The following is a 20,302-nucleotide window of genomic DNA, read 5'->3' as shown; positions in this document are numbered from 1 at the left end:
CTTTGAAGACTATAGGGCCAAAGGAAATATCCTCCGATAACAAAGAGAAAGAAGCTTTCTGAGAAACTTCTTTGTGTTCTGTTAAATGATCTCACAGAGTTACAGCTTTTCCCCTCAAGAAGCCTTTCGCTAAGACAGTTCTTGTGGAATTAGCAAAGTGATATTTGGAAGCCCATAGAGGGCTATGGTGAAAAAGGATATAACCTCAGATGAAATCTGGTAAGAAGCTTTCTGAGAAACTGCTGCGTGTTCTGTTAATTCATCTCACAGAGTTACATCTGTATTTCGCGGATCTCTTTGCTAGCCTTCTTTCTGTGGAATCTGAGAACAGATATTTCGGATCCCTTTGAAGACTATAGGGCCAAACGAAATATCCTCCGATAACAAAAAGAAAGAAGCTTTCTGAGAAACTTCTTTGTGTTCTGTTAAATCATCTCACAGAGTTACAGCTTTCCCCTAAAGAAGCCTTTCGCTAAGACAGTTCTTGTGAAATTGGCAAAGTGATATTTGGAAGCCCATAGAAGGCTATGGTGAAAAAGGAAATATCCTCAGATGAAATCTATAAAGATGCTTTCTGAGAAACTGCTGCGTGTTCTGTTAATTCATCTCACAGAGTTACATCTGTATGTCGTGGATCTCTTTGCTAACCTTATTTCTGTGGAATCTGAGAACAGATATTTCGGATCCCTTTGAAGACTATAGGGCCAAAGGAAATATCCTCCGATAACAAAGAGAAAGAAGCTTTCTGAGAAACTTCTTTGTGTTCTGTGAAATCATCTCACAGAGTTACAGCTTTCTCCTCAAGAAGCCTTTCGCTAAGACAGTTCTTGTGGAATTGGCAATGTGATATTTGGAAGCCCATAGAGGGCTATGGTGAAAAAGGAAATATCCTCAGATGAAATCTGGAAAGAAGCTTTCTGAGAAACTGCTCAGTGTTCTGTTAATTCATCTCACAGAGTTACATCTGTAGTTCGTGGATCTCTTTGCTAGCCTTATTTCTGTGGAATCTGAGAACAGATATTTCGGATCCCTTTGAAGACTATAGGGCCAAAGGAAATATCCTCCGAAAACAAAGAGAAAGAAGCTTTCTGAGAAACGTCTTTGTGTTCTGTGAAATCATCTCACAGAGTTACAGCTTTCCCCTCAAGAAGCCTCTCGCTAAGACATTTCTTGTGGAATTGGCAAAGTGATATTTGGAAGCCCATAGAGGGCTATGGTGTAAAAGGAAATATCCTCAGATGATATCTGCAAAGAAGCTCTCTGAGAAACTGCTGAGTGTTCTGTTAATTCATCTCACAGAGTTACATCTGTATATCGTGGATCTCTTTGCTAGCCTTATTTCTGTGGAATCTGAGAACAGATATTTCGGATCCCTTTGAAGACTATAGGGCCAAAGGAAATATCCTCCGATAACAAAGAGAAAGAAGCTTTCTGAGAAACTTCTTTGTGTTCTGTTAAATGATCTCACAGAGTTACAGCTTTTCCCCTCAAGAAGCCTTTCGCTAAGACAGTTCTTGTGGAATTAGCAAAGTGATATTTGGAAGCCCATAGAGGGCTATGGTGAAAAAGGAAATAACCTCAGATGAAATCTGGAAAGAAGCTTTCTGAGAAACTGCTGAGTGTTCTGTTAATTCATCTCACAGAGTTACATCTGTATTTCATGGATCTCTTTGCTAGCCTTATTTCTGTGGAATCTGAGAACAGATATTTCGGATCCCTTTGAAGACTATAGGGCCAAAGGAAATATTCTCCGGTAACAAAGAGAAAGAAGCTGTCTGAGAAACTTCTTTGTGTTCTGTGAAATCATCTCACAGAGTTACAGCTTTCCCCTCAAGAAGCCTTTCACTAAGACAGTTCTTGTGCAATTGGCAAAGTGATATTTCGAAGCCCATAGAGGGCTATTGTGAAAAAGGAAATATCCTCAGATGAAATCTGGAAAGAAGCTTTCTGAGAAACTGCTGAGTGTTCTGTTAATTCATCTCACAGAGTTACATCTGTATTTCGTGGATCTCTTTGCTAGCCTTATTTCTGTGGAATCTGAAAACCGATATTTCGGATCCCTTTGAAGACTATAGGGCCAAAGGAAATATCCTCCGATAACAAAGAGAAAGAAGCTTTCTGAGAAACTTCTTTGTGTTCTGTGAAATCATCTCACAGAGTTACAGCTTTCCCCTCAAGGAGCCTTTCGTAAGACAGTTCTTGTGGAACTGGCAAAGTGATATTTGGAAGCCCATAGAGGGCTATGGAGAAAAAGGAAATATCCTTAGATGAAATCAGGAAAGAAGCTCTCTGAGAAACTGCTGAGTGTTCTGTTAATTCATCTCACAGAGTTACATCTGTATTTCGCGGATCTCTTTGCTAGCCTTATTTCTGTGGAATCTGAGAACAGATATTTCGGATCCCTTTGAAGACTATAGGGTCAAAGGAAATATCCTCCGATAACAAAGAGAAAGAAGCTTTCTGAGAAACTTCTTTGTGTTCTGTGAAATCATCTCACAGAGTTACAGCTTTCACCTCAAGACACCTTTCGCTAAGACAGTTCTTGTGGAATTGGCAAAGTGATATTTGGAAGCCCATAGAGGGCTAAGGTGAAAAAGGAAATATCCTCAGATGAAATCTGGAAAGAAGCTTTCTGAGAAACTGCTGCGTGTTCTGTTAATTCATCTCACAGAGTTACATCTGTATTTCGCGGATCTCTTTGCTAGCCTTCTTTCTGTGGAATCTGAGAACAGATATTTCGGATCCCTTTGAAGACTATAGGGCCAAAGGAAATATCCTCCGATAACAAAGAGAAAGAAGCTTTCTGAGAAACTTCTTTGTGTTCTGTGAAATCATCTCACAGAGTTACAGCTTTCACCTCAAGACACCTTTCGCTAAGACAGTTCTTGTGGAATTGGCAAAGTGATATTTGGAAGCCCATAGAGGGCTATGGTGAAAAAGGAAATATCCTCAGATGAAATCTGGAAAGAACCTTTCTGAGAAACTGCTGCGTGTTCTGTTAATTCATCTCACAGAGTTACATCTGTATTTCGCGGATATCTTTGCTAGCCTTATTTCTGTGGAATCTGAGAACAGATATTTCGGATCCCTTTGAAGACTATAGGGCCAAAGGAAATATCCTCCGATAACAAAGAGAAAGAAGCTTTCTGAAAAACTTCTTTGTGTTCTGTGAAATCATCTCACCGAGTTACAGCTTTCCCCTCAAGAAGCCTTTCGCTAAGACAGTTCTTGTGGATTTGGCAAAGTGATATTTGGAAGCCCATTGAGGGCTATGGTGAAAAAGTAAATATCCTCAGATGAAATCTGGAAAGAAGCTTTCTGAGAAACTGCTGAGTGTTCTGTTAATTCATCTCACAGAGTTACATCTGTGTTTCGTTGATCTCTTTGCTAGCCTTATTTCTGTGGAATCTGAGAACAGATATTTCGGATCCCTTTGAAGACTATAGGGCCAAAGGAAATATCCTCCGATAACAAAGAGAAAGAAGCTTTCTGAGAAACTTCTTTGTGTTCTGTTAAATCATCTCACAGAGTTACAGCTTTGCCCTCAAGAAGCCTTTCGCTAATACAGTTCTTGTGGAATTGGCAAAGTGATATTTGGAAGCCCAGTGAGGGCTATGGTGAAAAAGGAAATATCCTCAGATGAAATCTGGAAAGAAGCTTTCTGAGAAACTGCTGCGTGTTCTGTTAATTCATCTCACAGAGTTACATCTGTATGTCGTGGATCTCTTTGATAACCTTATTTCTGTGGAATCTGAGAACAGATATTTCGGATCCCTTTGAAGACTATAGGGCCAAAGGAAATATCCTCTGATAACAAAGAGAAAGAAGCTATCTGAGAAACTTCTTTTTGTTCTGTGAAATCATCTCACAGAGTTACAGCTTTCCCCTCAAGAAGCCTTTCGCTAAGACAGTTCTTGTGGAATTGGCAATGTGATATTTGGAAGCCCATGGAGGGCTATGTTGAAAAAGGAAATATCCTCAGATGAAATCTGGAAAGAAGCTTTCTGAGAAACTGCTGAGTGTTCTGTTAATTCATCTCACAGAGTTACATCTGTATTTCGTGGATCTCTTTGCTAGCCTTATTTCTGTGGAATCTTAGAACAGATATTTCGGATCCCTTTGAAGACTATAGGGCCAAAGGAAATATCCTCCGATAACAAAGAGAAAGAAGCTTTCTGAGAAACTTCCTTGTGTTCTGTTAAATCATCTCACAGAGTTACAGCTTTCCCCTCAAGAAGCCTTTCGCTAAGACAGTTCTTGTGGAATTGGCAAAGTGATATTTGGAAGCCCATAGAGGGCTATGGTGAAAAAGGAAATATCCTCAGATGAAATCTGGAAAGAAGCTTTCTGAGAAACTGCTGCGTGTTATGTTAATTCATCTCACAGAGTTACATCTGTATTTCGTGGATCTCTTTGCTAGCCTTATTTCTGTGGAATCTGACAAAAGATATTTCGGATCCCTTTGAAGACTATAGGGCCAAAAGAAATATCCTCCGAAAACAAAGAGAAAGAAGCTTTCTGAGAAACTTCTTTGTGTTCTGTGAAATCATCTCACAGAGTTACAGCTTTCCCCTCAAGAAGCCTCTCGCTAAGGCATTTCTTGTGGAATTGGCAAAGTGATATTTGGAAGCCCATAGAGGGCTATGGTGTAAAAGGAAATATCCTCAGATGAAATCTGCAAAGAAGCTCTCTGAGAAACTGCTGAGTGTTCTGTTAATTCATCTCACAGAGTTACATCTGTATATCGTGGATCTCTTTGCTAGCCTTATTTCTGTGGAATCTGAGAACAGATATTTCGGATCCCTTTGAAGACTATAGGGTCAAAGGAAATATCCTCCGATAACAAAGAGAAAGAAGCTTTCTGAGAAACTTCTTTGTGTTCTGTTAAATGATCTCACAGAGTTACAGCTTTTCCCCTCAAGAAGCCTTTCGCTAAGACAGTTCTTGTGGAATTGGCAAAGTGATATTTGGAAGCCCATAGAGGGCTATGGTGGAAAAGGAAATAACCTCAGATGAAATCTGGAAAGAAGCTTTCTGAGAAACTGCTGAGTGTTCTGTTAATTCATCTCACAGAGTTACATCTGTATTTCATGGATCTCTTTGCTAGCCTTATTTCTGTGGAATCTGAGAACAGATATTTCGGATCCCTTTGAAGACTATAGGGCCAAAGGAAATATTCTCCGATAACAAAGAGAAAGAAGCTTTCTGAGAAACTTCTTTGTGTTCTGTGAAATCATCTCACATAGTTACAGCTTTCCCCTCAAGAAGCCTTTCGCTAAGACAGTTCTTGTGGAATTGGCAAAGTGATATTTCGAAGCCCATAGAGGGCTATGGTGAAACAGGAAATATCCTCAGATGAAATCTGGAAAGAAGCTTTCTGAGAAACTGCTGAGTGTTCTGTTAATTCATCTCACAGAGTTACATCTGTATTTCGTGGATCTCTTTGCTAGCCTTATTTCTGTGGAATCTGAAAACAGATATTTCCGATCCCTTTGAAGACTATAGGGCCAAAGGAAATATCCTCCGATAACAAAGAGAAAGAAGCTTTCTGAGAAACTTCTTTGTGTTCTGTGAAATCATCTCACAGAGTTACAGCTTTCCCATCAAGAAGCCTTTCGTAAGACAGTTCTTGTGGAATTGGCAAAGTGATATTTGGAAGCCCATAGAGGGCTATGTTGAAAAAGGAAATATCCTCAGATGAAATCTGGAAAGAAGCTTTCTGAGAAACTGCTGAGTGTTCTGTTAATTCATCTCACAGAGTTACATCTGTATTTCGCGGATCTCTTAGCTAGCCTTATTTCTGTGGAATATGAGAACAGATATTTCGGATCCCTTTGAAGACTATAGGGCCAAAGGAAATATCCTCCGATAACAAAGAGAAAGAAGCTCTCTGGAAACTTCTTTGTGTTCTGTGAAATCATCTCACAGAGTTACAGCTTTCCCCTCAAGAAGCCTTTCGCTAAGACAGTTCTTGTGGAATTGGAAAAGTGATATTTGGAAGCCCATAGAGGGCTATGGTGAAAAAGGAAATATCCACAGATGAAATCTGGAAAGAAGCTTTCTGAGAAACTGCTGAGTGTTCTGTTAATTCATCTCACAGAGTTACATCTGAATTTCGTGGATCTCTTTGCTAGCCTTATTTCTCTGGAATCTGAGAACAGATATTTCGGATCCCTTTGAAGACTATAGGGCCAAAGGAAATATCCTCCGATAACAAAGAGAAAGAACCTTTCTGAGAAACTTCTTTGTGTTCTGTGAAATCATCTCACTGAGATACAGCTTTTGCCTCAAGAAGGCTTTCGCTAAGACAGTTCTTGTGGAATTGGCAAAGTGATATTTGGAAGCCCTTAGAGGGCTATGGTGAAAAAGGAAATATCCTCAGATGAAATCTGGAAAGAAGCTTTCTGAGAAACTACTGAGTGTTCTGTTAATTCATCTCACAGAGTTACATCTGTATGTCGTGGATCTCCTTGCTAGCCCTATTTCTGTGGAATCTGAGAACAGATATTTCGGATCCCTTTGAAGACTATAGGGCCAAAGGTAATATCCTCCGATAACAAAGAGAAAGAAGCTTTCTGAGAAACTTCTTTGTGTTCTGTTAAATCATCTCACAGAGTTACAGCTTTCCCCTAAATAAGACTTTCGCTAAGACACTTCTTGTGGAATTGGCAAAGTGATATTTGGAAGCCCATAGAGGGCTATGATGAAAAATGAAATATCCTCACATGAAATCTGGAAAGAAGACCTCTGAGAAACTGCTGAGTGTTCTGTTAATTCATCTCACAGAGTTACATCTGTATTTCGTGGATCTCTTTGCTCACCTTATTTCTGTGGAATCTGAGAACAGATATTTCGGATCCTTTTGAAGACTATTGGGCCAAAGGAAATATCCTCCGATAAAAAAGAGAAAGAAGCTTTCTGAGAAACTTCTTTGTGTTCTGTGAAATCATCTCACAGCGTTACAGCTTTGCCCTCAAGAAGCCTTTCGCTAACACAGTTCTTGTGGAATTGGCAAAGTGATATTTGGAAGCCCATAGAGGGCTATGGTGAAAAAGGAAATATCCTCAGATGATATCTGGAAAGAAGCTTTCTGAGAAACTGCTGAGTGTTCTGTTAATTCATCTCACAGAATTACATCTGTATTTCGCGGATCTCTTTGCTAGCCTTCTTTCTGTGGAATCTCAGAACAGATATTTCGGATCCCTTTGAAGACTATAGGGCCAAAGGAAATATCCTCCGATAACAAAGAGAAAGAAGCTTTCTCAGAAACTTCTTTGTGTTCTGTTAAATGATCTCACAGAGTTACAGCTTTTCCCCTCAAGAAGCCTTTCGCTAAGACAGTTCTTGTGGAATTGGCAATGTGATATTTGGAAGCCCATAGAGGGCTATGGTGAAAAAGGAAATATCCTCAGATGAAATCTGGAAAGAAGCTTTCTGAGAAACTGCTGAGTGTTCTGTTAATTCATCTCACAGAGTTACATCTGTATTTCGTGGATCTCTTTGCTAGCCTTATTTCTGTGGAATCTGAGAACAGATATTTCGGATCCCTTGAAGACTATAGGGCCAAAGGAAATATCCTCCGATAACAAAGAGAAAGAAGCTTTCTGAGAAACTTCCTTGTGTTCTGTTAAATCATCTCACAGAGTTACAGCTTTCCCCTCAAGAAGCCTTTCGCTAAGACAGTTCTTGTGGAATTGGCAAAGTGATATTTGGAAGCCCATAGAGGGCTATGGTGAAAAAGGAAATATCCTGAGATGAAATCTATAAAGAAGCTTTCTGAGAAACTGCTGCGTGTTCTGTTAATTCATCTCACAGAGTTACATCTGTATGTCGTGGATCTCTTTGCTAACCTTATTTCTGTGGAATCTGAGAACAGATATTTCGGATCCCTTTGAAGACTATAGGGCCAAAGGAAATATCCTCCGATAACAAAGAGAAAGAAGCTTTCTGAGAAACTTCTTTGTGTTCTGTGAAATAATCTCACAGAGTTACAGCTTTCCCCTCAAGAAGCCTTTCACTAAGACAGTTCTTGTGGAATTGGCAATGTGATATTTGGAAGCCCATAGAGGGCTATGGTGAAAAAGGAAATATCCTCAGATGAAATCTGGAAAGAAGCTTTCTGAGAAACTGCTCAGTGTTCTGTTAATTCATCTCACAGAGTTACATCTGTATTTCGTGGATCTCTTTGCTAGCCTTATTTCTGTGGAATCTGACAACAGATATTTCGGATCCCTTTGAAGACTATAGGGCCAAAGGAAATATCCTCCGATAACAAAGAGAAAGAAGCTTTCTGAGAAACTTCTTTGTGTTCTGTGAAATCATCTCACAGAGTTACAGCTTTCCCCTCAAGAAGCCTTTCGCTAAGACAGTTCTTGTGGAATTGGCAAAGTGATATTTGGAAGCCCATAGAGGGCTATGGTGAAAAAGGAAATATCCTCAGATGATATCTGGAAAGAAGCTTTCTGAGAAACTGCTGAGTGTTCTGTTAATTCATCTCACAGAGTTACATCTGTATTTCATGGATCTCTTTGCTAGCCTTATTTCTGTGGAATCTGAGAACAGATATTTCGGATCCCTTTGAAGACTATAGGGCCAAAGGAAATATCCTCCGATAACAAAGAGAAAGAAGGTTTCTGAGAAACTTCTTTGTGTTCTGTTAAATGATCTCACAGAGTTACAGCTTTTCCGCTGAAGAAGCCTTTCGCTAAGACAGTTCTTGTGGAATTAGCAAAGTGATATTTGGAAGCCCATAGAGGGCTATGGTGAAAAAGGAAATAACCTCAGATGAAATCTGGAAAGAAGCTTTCTGAGAAACTGCTGAGTGTTCTGTTAATTCATCTCACAGAGTTACATCTGTATTTCATGGATCACTTTGCTAGCCTTATTTCTGTGGAATCTGAGAACAGATATTTCGGATCCCTTTGAAGACTATAGGGCCAAAGGAAATATTCTCCGATAACAAAGAGAAAGAAGCTTTCTGAGAAACTTCTTTGTGTTCTGTGAAATCATCTCACAGAGTTACAGCTTTCCCCTCAAGAAGCCTTTCGCTAAGACAGTTCTTGTGGAATTGGCAAAGTGATATTTCGAAGCCCATAGAGGGCTATTGTGAAAAAGGAAATATCCTCAGATGAAATCTGGAAAGAAGCTTTCTGAGAAACTGCTGAGTGTTCTGTTAATTCATCTCACAGAGTTACATCTGTATTTCGCGGATCTCTTTGCTAGCCTTATTTCTGTGGAATCTGAGAACAGATATTTCGGATCCCTTTGAAGACTATAGGGCCAAAGGAAATATCCTCCGATAACAAAGAGAAAGAAGCTTTCTGAGAAACTTCTTTGTGTTCTGTGAAATCATCTCACAGAGTTACAGCTTTCACCTCAAGACACCTTTCGCTAAGACAGTTCTTGTGGAATTGGCAAAGTGATATTTGGAAGCCCATAGAGGGCTATGGTGTAAAAGGAAATATCCTCAGATGAAATCTGGAAAGAAGCTTTCTGAGAAACTGCTGCGTGTTCTGTTAATTCATCTCACAGAGTTACATCTGTATTTCGCGGATCTCTTTGCTAGCCTTATTTCTGTGGAATCTGAGAACAGATATTTCGGATCCCTTTGAAGACTATAGGGCCAAAGGAAATATCCTCCGATAACAAAGAGAAAGAAGCTTTCTGAGAAACTTCTTTGTGTTCTGTGAAATCATCTCACAGAGTTACAGCTTTCCCCTCAAGAAGCCTTTCGCTAAGACAGTTCTTTTGGAATTGGTAAAGTGATATTTGGAAGCCCATAGAGGGCTATGGTGAAAAAGGAAATATCCTCAGATGAAATCTGGAAAGAAGCTTCATGAGAAACTGCTGAGTGTTCTGTTAATTCATCTCACAGAGTTACATCTGTATTTCGCGGATCTCTTTGCTAGCCTTATATCTGTGGAATCTGAGAACAGATACTTCGGATCCCTTTGAAGACTATAGGGCCAAAGGAAATATCCTCCGATAACAAAGAGAAAGAAGCTTTCTGAGAAACTTCTTTGTGTTCTGTGAAATCATCTCACTGAGATACAGCTTTTGCCTCAAGAAGGCTTTCGCTAAGACAGTTCTTGTGGAATTGGCAAAGTGATATTTGGAAGCCCTTAGAGGGCTATGGTGAAAAAGGAAATATCCTCAGATGAAATCTGGAAAGAAGCTTTCTGAGAAACTACTGAGTGTTCTGTTAATTCATCTCACAGAGTTACATCTGTATGTCGTGGATCTCCTTGCTAGCCTTATTTCTGTGGAATCTGAGAACAGATATTTCGGATCCCTTTGAAGACTTTAGGGCCAAAGGTAATATCCTCCGATGACAAAGAGAAAGAAGCTTTCTGAGAAACTTCTTTGTGTTCTGTTAAATCATCTCACAGAGTTACAGCTTTCCCCTAAATAAGACTTTCGCTAAGACACTTCTTGTGGAATTGGCAAAGTGATATTTGGAAGCCCATAGAGGGCTATGATGAAAAATGAAATATCCTCACATGAAATCTGGAAAGAAGATCTCTGAGAAACTGCTGAGTGTTCTGTTAATTCATCTCACAGAGTTACATCTGTATTTCGTGGATCTCTTTGCTCACCTTATTTCTGTGGAATCTGAGAACAGATATTTCGGATCCTTTTGAAGACTATTGGGCCAAAGGAAATATCCTCCGATAACAAAGAGAAAGAAGCTTTCTGAGAAACTTCTTTGTGTTCTGTGAAATCATCTCACAGCGTTACAGCTTTTCCCTCAAGAAGCCTTTCGCTAAGACAGTTCTTGTGGAATTGGCAAAGTGATATTTGGAAGCCCATAGAGGGCTATGGTGAAAAAGGAAATATCCTCAGATGATATCTGGAAAGAAGCTATCTGAGAAACTGCTGAGTGTTCTGTTAATTCATCTCACAGAGTTACATCTGTATTTCGCGGATCTCTTTGCTAGCCTTATTTCTGTGGAATCGGAGAACAGATATTTCGGATCTCTTTGAAGACTATAGGGCCAAAGGAAATATCCTCCGATAACAAAGAGAAAGAAGCTTTCTGAGAAACGTCTTTGTGTTCTGTGAAATCATCTCACAGAGTTACAGCTTTCCCCTCAAGAAGCCTCTCGCTAAGACATTTCTTGTGGAATTGGCAAAGTGATATTTGGAAGCCCATAGAGGGCTATGGTGTAAAAGGAAATATCCTCAGATGAAATCTGGAAAGAAGCTTTCTGAGAAACTGCTGAGTGTTCTGTTAATTCATCTCACAGAGTTACATCTGTATATCGTGGATCTCTTTGCTAGCCTTATTTCTGTGGAATCTGAGAACAGATATTTCGGATCCCTTTGAAGACTATAGGGCCAAAGGAAATATCCTCCGATAAAAAAGAGAAAGAAGCTTTCTGAGAAACTTCTTTGTGTTCTGTTAAATGATCTCACAGAGTTACAGCTTTTCCCCTCAAGAAGCCTTTCGCTAAGACAGTTCTTGTGGAATTGGCAAAGTGATATTTGGAAGCCCATAGAGGGCTATGGTGAAAAGGAAATAACCTCAGATGAAATCTGGAAAGAAGCTTTCTGAGAAACTGCTGAGTGTTCTGTTAATTCATCTCACAGATTTACATCTCTATTTCGCGGATCTCTTTGCTAGCCTTATTTCTGTGGAATCTGAGAACAGATATTTCGGATCCCTTTGAAGACTATAGGACCAAAGGAAATATTCTCCGATAACAAAGAGAAAGAAGCTTTCTGAGAAACTTCTTCGTGTTCTGTGAAATCATCTCACAGCGTTACAGCTTTCCCCTCAAGAAGCCTTTCGCTAAGACAGTTCTTGTGGAATTGGCAAAGTGATATTTCGAAGCCCATAGAGGGCTAAGGTGAAAAAGGAAATATCCTCAGATGAAATCTGGAAAGAAGCTTTCTGAGAAACTGCTGAGTGTTCTGTTAATTCATCTCACAGAGTTACATCTGTATTTCGTGGATCTCTTTGCTAGCCTTATTTCTGTGGAATCTGAAAACAGATATTTCGGATCCCTTTGAAGACTATAGGGCCAAAGGAAATATCCTCCGATAACAAAGAGAAAGAAGCTTTCTGAGAAACTTCTTTGTGTTCTGTGAAATCATCTCAGAGAGTTACAGCTTTCCCCTCAAGAAGCCTTTCGCTAAGACAGTTCTTGTGGAATTGGCAAAGTGATATTTGGAAGCCCATAGAGGGCTATGGTGAAAAATGAAACATCCTGAGATGAAATCTGGAAAGAAGCTCTCTGAGAAACTGCTGAGTGTTCTGTTAATTCATCTCACAGAGTTACATCTGTATTTCGTGGATCTCTTTGCTAGCCTTATTTCTGTGGAATCTGAGAACAGATATTTCGGATCCCTTTGAAGACTATAGGGCCAAAGGAAATATCCTCCGATAACAAAGAGAAAGAAGCTTTCTGAGAAACTTCTTTGTGTTCTGTGAAATCATCTCACAGAGTTACAGCTTTCACCTCAAGACACCTTTCGCTAAGACAGTTCTTGTGGAATTGGCAAAGTGATATTTGGAAGCCCATAGAGGGCTATGGTGAAAAAGGAAATATCCTCAGATGAAATCTGGAAAGAAGCTTTCTGAGAAACTGCTGAGTGTTCTGTTAATTCATCTCACAGAGTTACATCTGTATTTCGTGGATCTCTTTGCTAGCCTTATTTCTGTGGAATCTGAGAACAGATTTTTCGGATCCCTTTGAAGACTATAGGGCCAAAGGAAATATCCTCCGATAACAAAGAGAAAGAAGCTTTCTGAGAAACTGCTGAGTGTTCTCTTAATTCATCTCTCAGAGTTACATCTGTATTTCGTGCATCTCTTTGGTAGCCTTATTTCTGTGGAATCTGAAAACAGATATTTCGGATCCCTTTGAAGACTATAGGGCCAAAGGAAATATCCTCCGATAACAACGAGAAAGAAGCTTTCTGAGAAACTTCTTGGTGTTCTTTGAAATCATCTCACAGAGTTACAGCTTTCCCCTCAAGAATACTTTCGCTAAGACAGTTCTTGTGGAATTGGCAAAGTGATATTTGGAAGCCCATAGAGGGCTATGGTGTAAAAGGAAATATCCTCAGATGAAATCTGCAAAGAAGCTCTCTGAGAAACTGCTGAGTGTTCTGTTAATTCATCTCACAGAGTTACATCTGTATATCGTGGATCTCTTTGCTAGCCTTATTTCTGTGGAATCTGAGAACAGATATTTCGGATCCCTTTGAAGACTATAGGGCCAAAGGAAATATCCTCCGATAAAAAAGAGAAAGAAGCTTTCTGAGAAACTTCTTTGTGTTCTGTTAAATGATCTCACAGAGTTACAGCTTTTCCCCTCAAGAAGCCTTTCGCTAAGACAGTTCTTGTGGAATTGGCAAAGTGATATTTGGAAGCCCATAGAGGGCTATGGTGAAAAAGGAAATAACCTCAGATGAAATCTGGAAAGAAGCTTTCTGAGAAACTGCTGAGTGTTCTGTTAATTCATCACACAGAGTTACATCTGTATTTCGCGGATCTCTTTGCTAGCCTTATTTCTGTGGAATCTGAGAACAGATATTTCGGATCCCTTTGAAGACTATAGGACCAAAGGAAATATTCTCCGATAACAAAGAGAAAGAAGCTTTCTGAGAAACTTCTTTGTGTTCTGTGAAATCATCTCACAGCGTTACAGCTTTCCCCTCAAGAAGCCTTTCGCTAAGACAGTTCTTGTGGAATTGGCAAAGTGATAATTCGAAGCCCATAGAGGGCTATGGTGAAAAAGGAAATATCCTCAGATGAAATCTGGAAAGAAGCTTTCTGAGAAACTGCTGAGTGTTCTGTTAATTTATCTCACAGAGTTACATCTGTATTTCGTGGATCTCTTTGCTAGCCTTATTTCTGTGGAATCTGAAAACAGATATTTCGGATCCCTTTGAAGACTATAGGGCCAAAGGAAATATCCTCCGATAACAAAGAGAAAGAAGCTTTCTGAGAAACTTCTTTGTGTTCTGTGAAATCATCTCACAGAGTTACAGCTTTCCCCTCAGGAAGCCATTCGCTAAGACAGTTCTTGTGGAATTGGCAAAGTGATATTTGGAAGCCCATAGAGGGCTATGGTGAAAAATGAAACATCCTGAGATGAAATCTGGAAAGAAGCTCTCTGAGAAACTGCTGAGTGTTCTGTTAATTCATCTCACAGAGTTACATCTGTATTTCGTGGATCTCTTTGCTAGCCTTATTTCTGTGGAATCTGAGAACAGATATTTCGGATCCCTATGAAGACTATAGGGCCAAAGGAAATATCCTCCGATAACAAAGAGAAAGAAGCTTTCTGAGAAACTTCTTTGTGTTCTGTGAAATCATCTCACAGAGTTACAGCTTTCACCTCAAGACACCTTTCGCTAAGACAGTTCTTGTGGAATTGGCAAAGTGATATTTGGAAGCCCATAGAGGGCTATGGTGAAAAAGGAAATATCCTCAGATGAAATCTGGAAAGAAGCTTTCTGAGAAACTGCTGAGTGTTCTGTTAATTCATCTCACAGAGTTACATCTGTATTTCGCGGATCTCTTTGCTAGCCTTATTTCTGTGGAATCTGAGAACAGATATTTCGGATCCCTTTGAAGACTATAGGGCCAAAGGAAATATCCTCCGATAACAAAGAGAAAGAAGCTTTCTGAGAAACGTCTTTGTGTTCTGTGAAATCATCTCACAGAGTTACAGCTTTCCGCTCAAGAAGCCTCTCGCTAAGACATTTCTTGTGGAATTGGCAAAGTGATATTTGGAAGCCCATAGAGGGCTATGGTGTAAAAGGAAATATCCTCAGATGAAATCTGCAAAGAAGCTCTCTGAGAAACTGCTGAGTGTTCTGTTAATTCATCTCACAGAGTTACATCTGTATATCGTGGATCTCTTTGCTAGCCTTATTTCTGTGGAATCTGAGAACAGATATTTCGGATCCCTTTGAAGACTATAGGGCCAAAGGAAATATCCTCCGATAAAAAAGAGAAAGAAGCTTTCTGAGAAACTTCTTTGTGTTCTGTTAAATGATCTCACAGAGTTACAGCTTTTCCCCTCAAGAAGCCTTTCGCTAAGACAGTTCTTGTGGAATTGGCAAAGTGATATTTGGAAGCCCATAGAGGGCTATGGTTAAAAAGGAAATAACCTCAGATGAAATCTGGAAAGAAGCTTTCTGAGAAACTGCTGAGTGTTCTGTTAATTCATCTCACAGAGTTACATCTGTATTTCGCGGATCTCTTTGCTAGCCTTATTTCTGTGGAATCTGAGAACAGATATTTCGGATCCCTTTGAAGACAATAGGGCCAAAGGAAATATTCTCCGATAACAAAGAGAAAGAAGCTTTCTGAGAAACTTCTTTGTGTTCTGTTAAATCATCTCACAGCGTTACAGCTTTCCCCTCAAGAAGCCTTTCGCTAAGACAGTTCTTGTGGAATTGGCAAAGTGATATTTCGAAGCCCATAGAGGGCTATGGTGAAAAAGGAAATATCCTCAGATGAAATCTGGAAAGAAGCTTTCTGAGAAACTGCTGAGTGTTCTGTTAATTTATCTCACAGAGTTACATCTGTATTTCGTGGATCTCTTTGCTAGCCTTATTTCTGTGGAATCTGAGAACAGATATTTCGGATCCCTTTGAAGACTAAAGGGCCAAAGGAAATATCCTCCGATAACAAAGAGAAAGAAGCTTTCTGAGAAACTTCTTTGTGTTCTGTGAAATCATCTCACAGAGTTACAGCTTTCCCCTCAAGAAGCCTTTCGCTAAGACAGTTCTTGTGGAATTGGCAAAGTGATATTTGGAAGCCCATAGAGGGCTATGGTGAAAAAGGAAATATCCTCAGATGAAATCTGGAAAGAAGCTTTCTGAGAAACTGCTGAGTGTTCTGTTAATTCATCTCACAGAGTTACATCTGTATTTCGTGGATCTCTTTGCTAGCCTTATTTCTGTGGAATCTGAGAACAGATATTTCGGATCCCTTTGAAGACTATAGGGCCAAAGGAAATATCCTCCGATAACAAAGAGAAAGAAGCTTTCTGAGAAACTTCTTTGTGTTCTGTGAAATCATCTCACAGAGTTACAGCTTTCCCCTCAAGAAGCCTTTCGCTAAGACAGTTCTTGTGGAATTGGGAAAGTGATATTTGGAAGCCCATAGAGGGCTATGGTGAAAAAGGAAATAACCTCAGATGAAATCTGGAAAGAAGCTTTCTGAGAAACTGCTGAGTGTTCTGTTAATTCATCACACAGAGTTACATCTGTATTTCGCGGATCTCTTTGCTAGCCTTATTTCTGTGGAATCTGAGAACAGATATTTCGGATCCCTTTGAAGACAATAGGGCCAAAGGAAATATTCTCCGATAACAAAGAGAAAGAAGCTTTCTGAGAAACTTCTTTGTGTTCTGTTAAATCATCTCACAGCGTTACAGCTTTCCCCTCAAGAAGCCTTTCGCTAAGACAGTTCTTGTGGAATTGGCAAAGTGATATTTCGAAGCCCATAGAGGGCTATGGTGAAAAAGGAAATATCCTCAGATGAAATCTGGAAAGAAGCTTTCTGAGAAACTGCTGAGTGTTCTGTTAATTTATCTCACAGAGTTACATCTGTATTTCGTGGATCTCTTTGCTAGCCTTATTTCTGTGGAATCTGAGAACAGATATTTCGGATCCCTTTGAAGACTAAAGGGCCAAAGGAAATATCCTCCGATAACAAAGAGAAAGAAGCTTTCTGAGAAACTTCTTTGTGTTCTGTGAAATCATCTCACAGAGTTACAGCTTTCCCCTCAAGAAGCCTTTCGCTAAGACAGTTCTTGTGGAATTGGCAAAGTGATATTTGGAAGCCCATAGAGGGCTATGGTGAAAAAGGAAATATCCTCAGATGAAATCTGGAAAGAAGCTTTCTGAGAAACTGCTGAGTGTTCTGTTAATTCATCTCACAGAGTTACATCTGTATTTCGTGGATCTCTTTGCTAGCCTTATTTCTGTGGAATCTGAGAACAGATATTTCGGATCCCTTTGAAGACTATAGGGCCAAAGGAAATATCCTCCGATAACAAAGAGAAAGAAGCTTTCTGAGAAACGTCTTTGTGTTCTGTGAAATCATCTCACAGAGTCACAGCTTTCCCCTCAAGAAGCCTCTCGCTAAGACATTTCTTGTGGAATTGGCAAAGTGATATTTGGAAGCCCATAGAGGGCTATGGTGTAAAAGGAAATATCCTCAGATGAAATCTGCAAAGAAGCTTTCTGAGAAACTGCTGAGTGTTCTGTTAATTCATCTCACAGAGTTACATCTGTATTTCGCGGATCTCTTTGCTAGCCTTATTTCTGTGGAATCTGAGAACAGATATTTCGGATCCCTTTGAAGACTATAGGACCAAAGGAAATATTCTCCGATAACAAAGAGAAAGAAGCTTTCTGAGAAACTTCTTTGTGTTCTGTGAAATCATCTCACAGCGTTACAGCTTTCCCCTCAAGAAGCCTTTCGCTAAGACAGTTCTTGTTGAATTGGAAAATGATATTTCGAAGCCCATAGAGGGCTATGGTGAAAAAGGAAATATCCTCAGGTGAAATCTGGAAAGAAGCTTTCTGAGAAACTGCTGAGTGTTCTGTTAATTTATCTCACAGAGTTACATCGGTATTTCGTGGATCTCTTTGCTAGCCTTATTTCTGTGGAATCTGAAAACAGATATTTCGGATCCCTTAGAAGACTATAGGGCCAAAGGAAATATCCTCCGATAACAAAGAGAAAGAAGCTTTCTGAGAAACTTCTTTGTGTTCTGTGAAATCATCTCACAGAGTTACAGCTTTCCCCTCAGGAAGCCTTTCGCTAAGACAGTTCTTGTGGAATTGGCAAAGTGATATTTGGAAGCCCATAGAGGGCTATGGTGAAAAATGAAATATCCTGAGATGAAATCTGGAAAGAAGCTCTCTGAGAAACTGCTGAGTGTTCTGTTAATTCATCTCACAGAGTTACATCTGTATTTCGTGGATCTCTTTGCTAGCCTTATTTCTGTGGAATCTGAGAACAGATATTTCGGATCCCTTTGAAGACTATAAGGCCAAAGGAAATATCCTCCGATAACAAAGAGAAAGAAGCTTTCTGAGAAACTTCTTTGTGTTCTGTGAAATCATCTCACAGAGTTACAGCTTTCACCTCAAGACACCTTTCGCTAAGACAGTTCTTGTGGAATTGGCAAAGTGATATTTGGAAGCCCATAGAGGGCTATGGTGAAAAAGGAAATATCCTCAGATGAAAACTGGAAAGAAGCTTTCTGAGAAACTGCTGAGTGTTCTGTTAATTCATCTCACAGAGTTACATCTGTATTTCGCGGATCTCTTTGCTAGCCTTATTTCTGTGGAATCTGAGAACAGATTTTTCGGATCCCTTTGAAGACTATAGGGCCAAAGGAAATATCCTCCGATAACAAAGAGAAAGAAGCTTTCTGAGAAACTGCTGAGTGTTCTGTTAATTCATCTCACAGAGTTACATCTGTATTTCGTGCATCTCTTTGGTAGCCTTATTTCTGTGGAATCTGAAAACAGATATTTCAGATCCCTTTGAAGACTATTGGGCCAAAAAATATCCTCCGATAACAAAGAGAAAGAAGCTTTCTGAGAAACTTCTTTGTGTTCTGTGAAATCATCTCACAGAGTTACAGCTTTCCCCTCAAGAAGCCTTTCGCTAAGACAGTTCTTGTGGAATTGGCAAAGTGATATTTGGAAGCCCATAGAGGGCTATGGTGAAAAAGGAAATATCCTCAGATGAAATCTGGAAAGAAGCTTTCTGAGAAACTGCTGAGTGTTCTGTTAATTCATCTCACAGAGTTACATCTGTATTTCGTGCATCTCTTTGGTAGCCTTATTTCCGTGGAATCTGAGAACAGATATTTTGGATCCCTTTGAAGACTATAGGGCCAAAGGAAATATCCTCCGATAACAACGAGAAAGAAGCTTTCTGAGAAACTTCTTTGTGTTCTGTGAAATCATCTCACAGAGTTACAGCTTTTCGCTCAAGAAGCCTTTCGCTAAGACAGTTCTTGTGGAATTCGCAAAGTGATATTTGGAAGCCCATAGAGGGCTATGGTGAAAAAGGAATATCCTCAGATGAAATCTGGAAAGAAGTTTTCTGAGAAACTGCTGAGTGTTCTGTTAATTCATCTCACAGAGTTACATCTGTATTTCGCGGATCTCTTTGCTAGCCTTATTTCTGTGGAATCTGAGAACAGATATTTCGGATCCCTTTGAAGACTATAGGGCCAAAGGAAATATCCTCCGATAACAAAGAGAAAGAAGCTTTCTGAGAAACTTCTTTGTGTTCTGTGAAATCATCTCACAAAGTTACAGCTTTCCCCTCAAGAAGCCTTTCGCTAAGACAGTTCTTGTGGAATTGGCAAAGTGATATTTGGAAGCCCATAGAGGGCTATGGTGAAAAAGGAAATATCCTCAGATGAAATCTGGAAAGGAGCTTTCTGAGAAACTGCTGAGTGTTCTGTTAATTCATCTCACAGAGTTACATCTGTATTTCGTGCATCTCTTTGGTAGCCTTATTTCTGTGGAATCTGAGAACAGATATTTCGGATCCCTTTGAAGACTATAGGGCCAAAGGAAATATCCTCCGATAACAACGAGAAAGAAGCTTTCTGAGAAACTTCTTTGTGTTCTTTGAAATCATCTCACAGAGATACAGCTTTCCCCTCAAGAAGCCTTTCGCTAAGACAGTTCTTGTGGAATTAGCAAAGTGATATTTGGAAGCCCATAGAGGGCTATGGTGAAAAAGGAAATATCCTCAGATGAAATCTGGAAAGAAGCTTTCTGAGAAACTGCTGAGTGTTCTGTTAATTCATCTCACAGAGTTACATCTGTATTTCCTGCATCTCTTTGGTAGCCTTATTTCTTTGGAATCTGAGAACAGATATTTCGGATCCCTTTGAAGACTATAGGGCCAAAGGAAATATCCTCCGATAACAACGAGAAAGAAGCTTTCTGAGAAACTTCTTTGTGTTCTTTGAAATCATCTCACAGAGTTACAGCTTTCCCCTCAAGAAGCCTTTCGCTAAGACAGTTCTTGTAGAATTGGCAAACTGATATTTGGAAGCCCCTAGAGGGCTATGGTGAAAAAGGAAATATCCTCAGACGAAATCTGGAAAGAAGCTTTCGGAGAATCTGCTGAGTGTTCTGTTAATTCATCTCACAGAGTTACATCTGTATGTCGTGGATCTCTTTGCTAGCCTTATTTCTGTGGAATCTGAGAACAGATATTTCGGATCCCTTTGAAGACTATAGGGCCAAAGGAAATATCCTCCGATAACAAAGAGAAAGAAGCTTTCTGAGAAAC

Source organism: Macaca mulatta, chromosome 7 (assembly GCF_049350105.2).
Source record: "Macaca mulatta isolate MMU2019108-1 chromosome 7, T2T-MMU8v2.0, whole genome shotgun sequence".
Classification (NCBI taxonomy): domain Eukaryota; kingdom Metazoa; phylum Chordata; class Mammalia; order Primates; family Cercopithecidae; genus Macaca; species Macaca mulatta.
Note: the sequence above shows the minus strand (reverse complement) of the source record.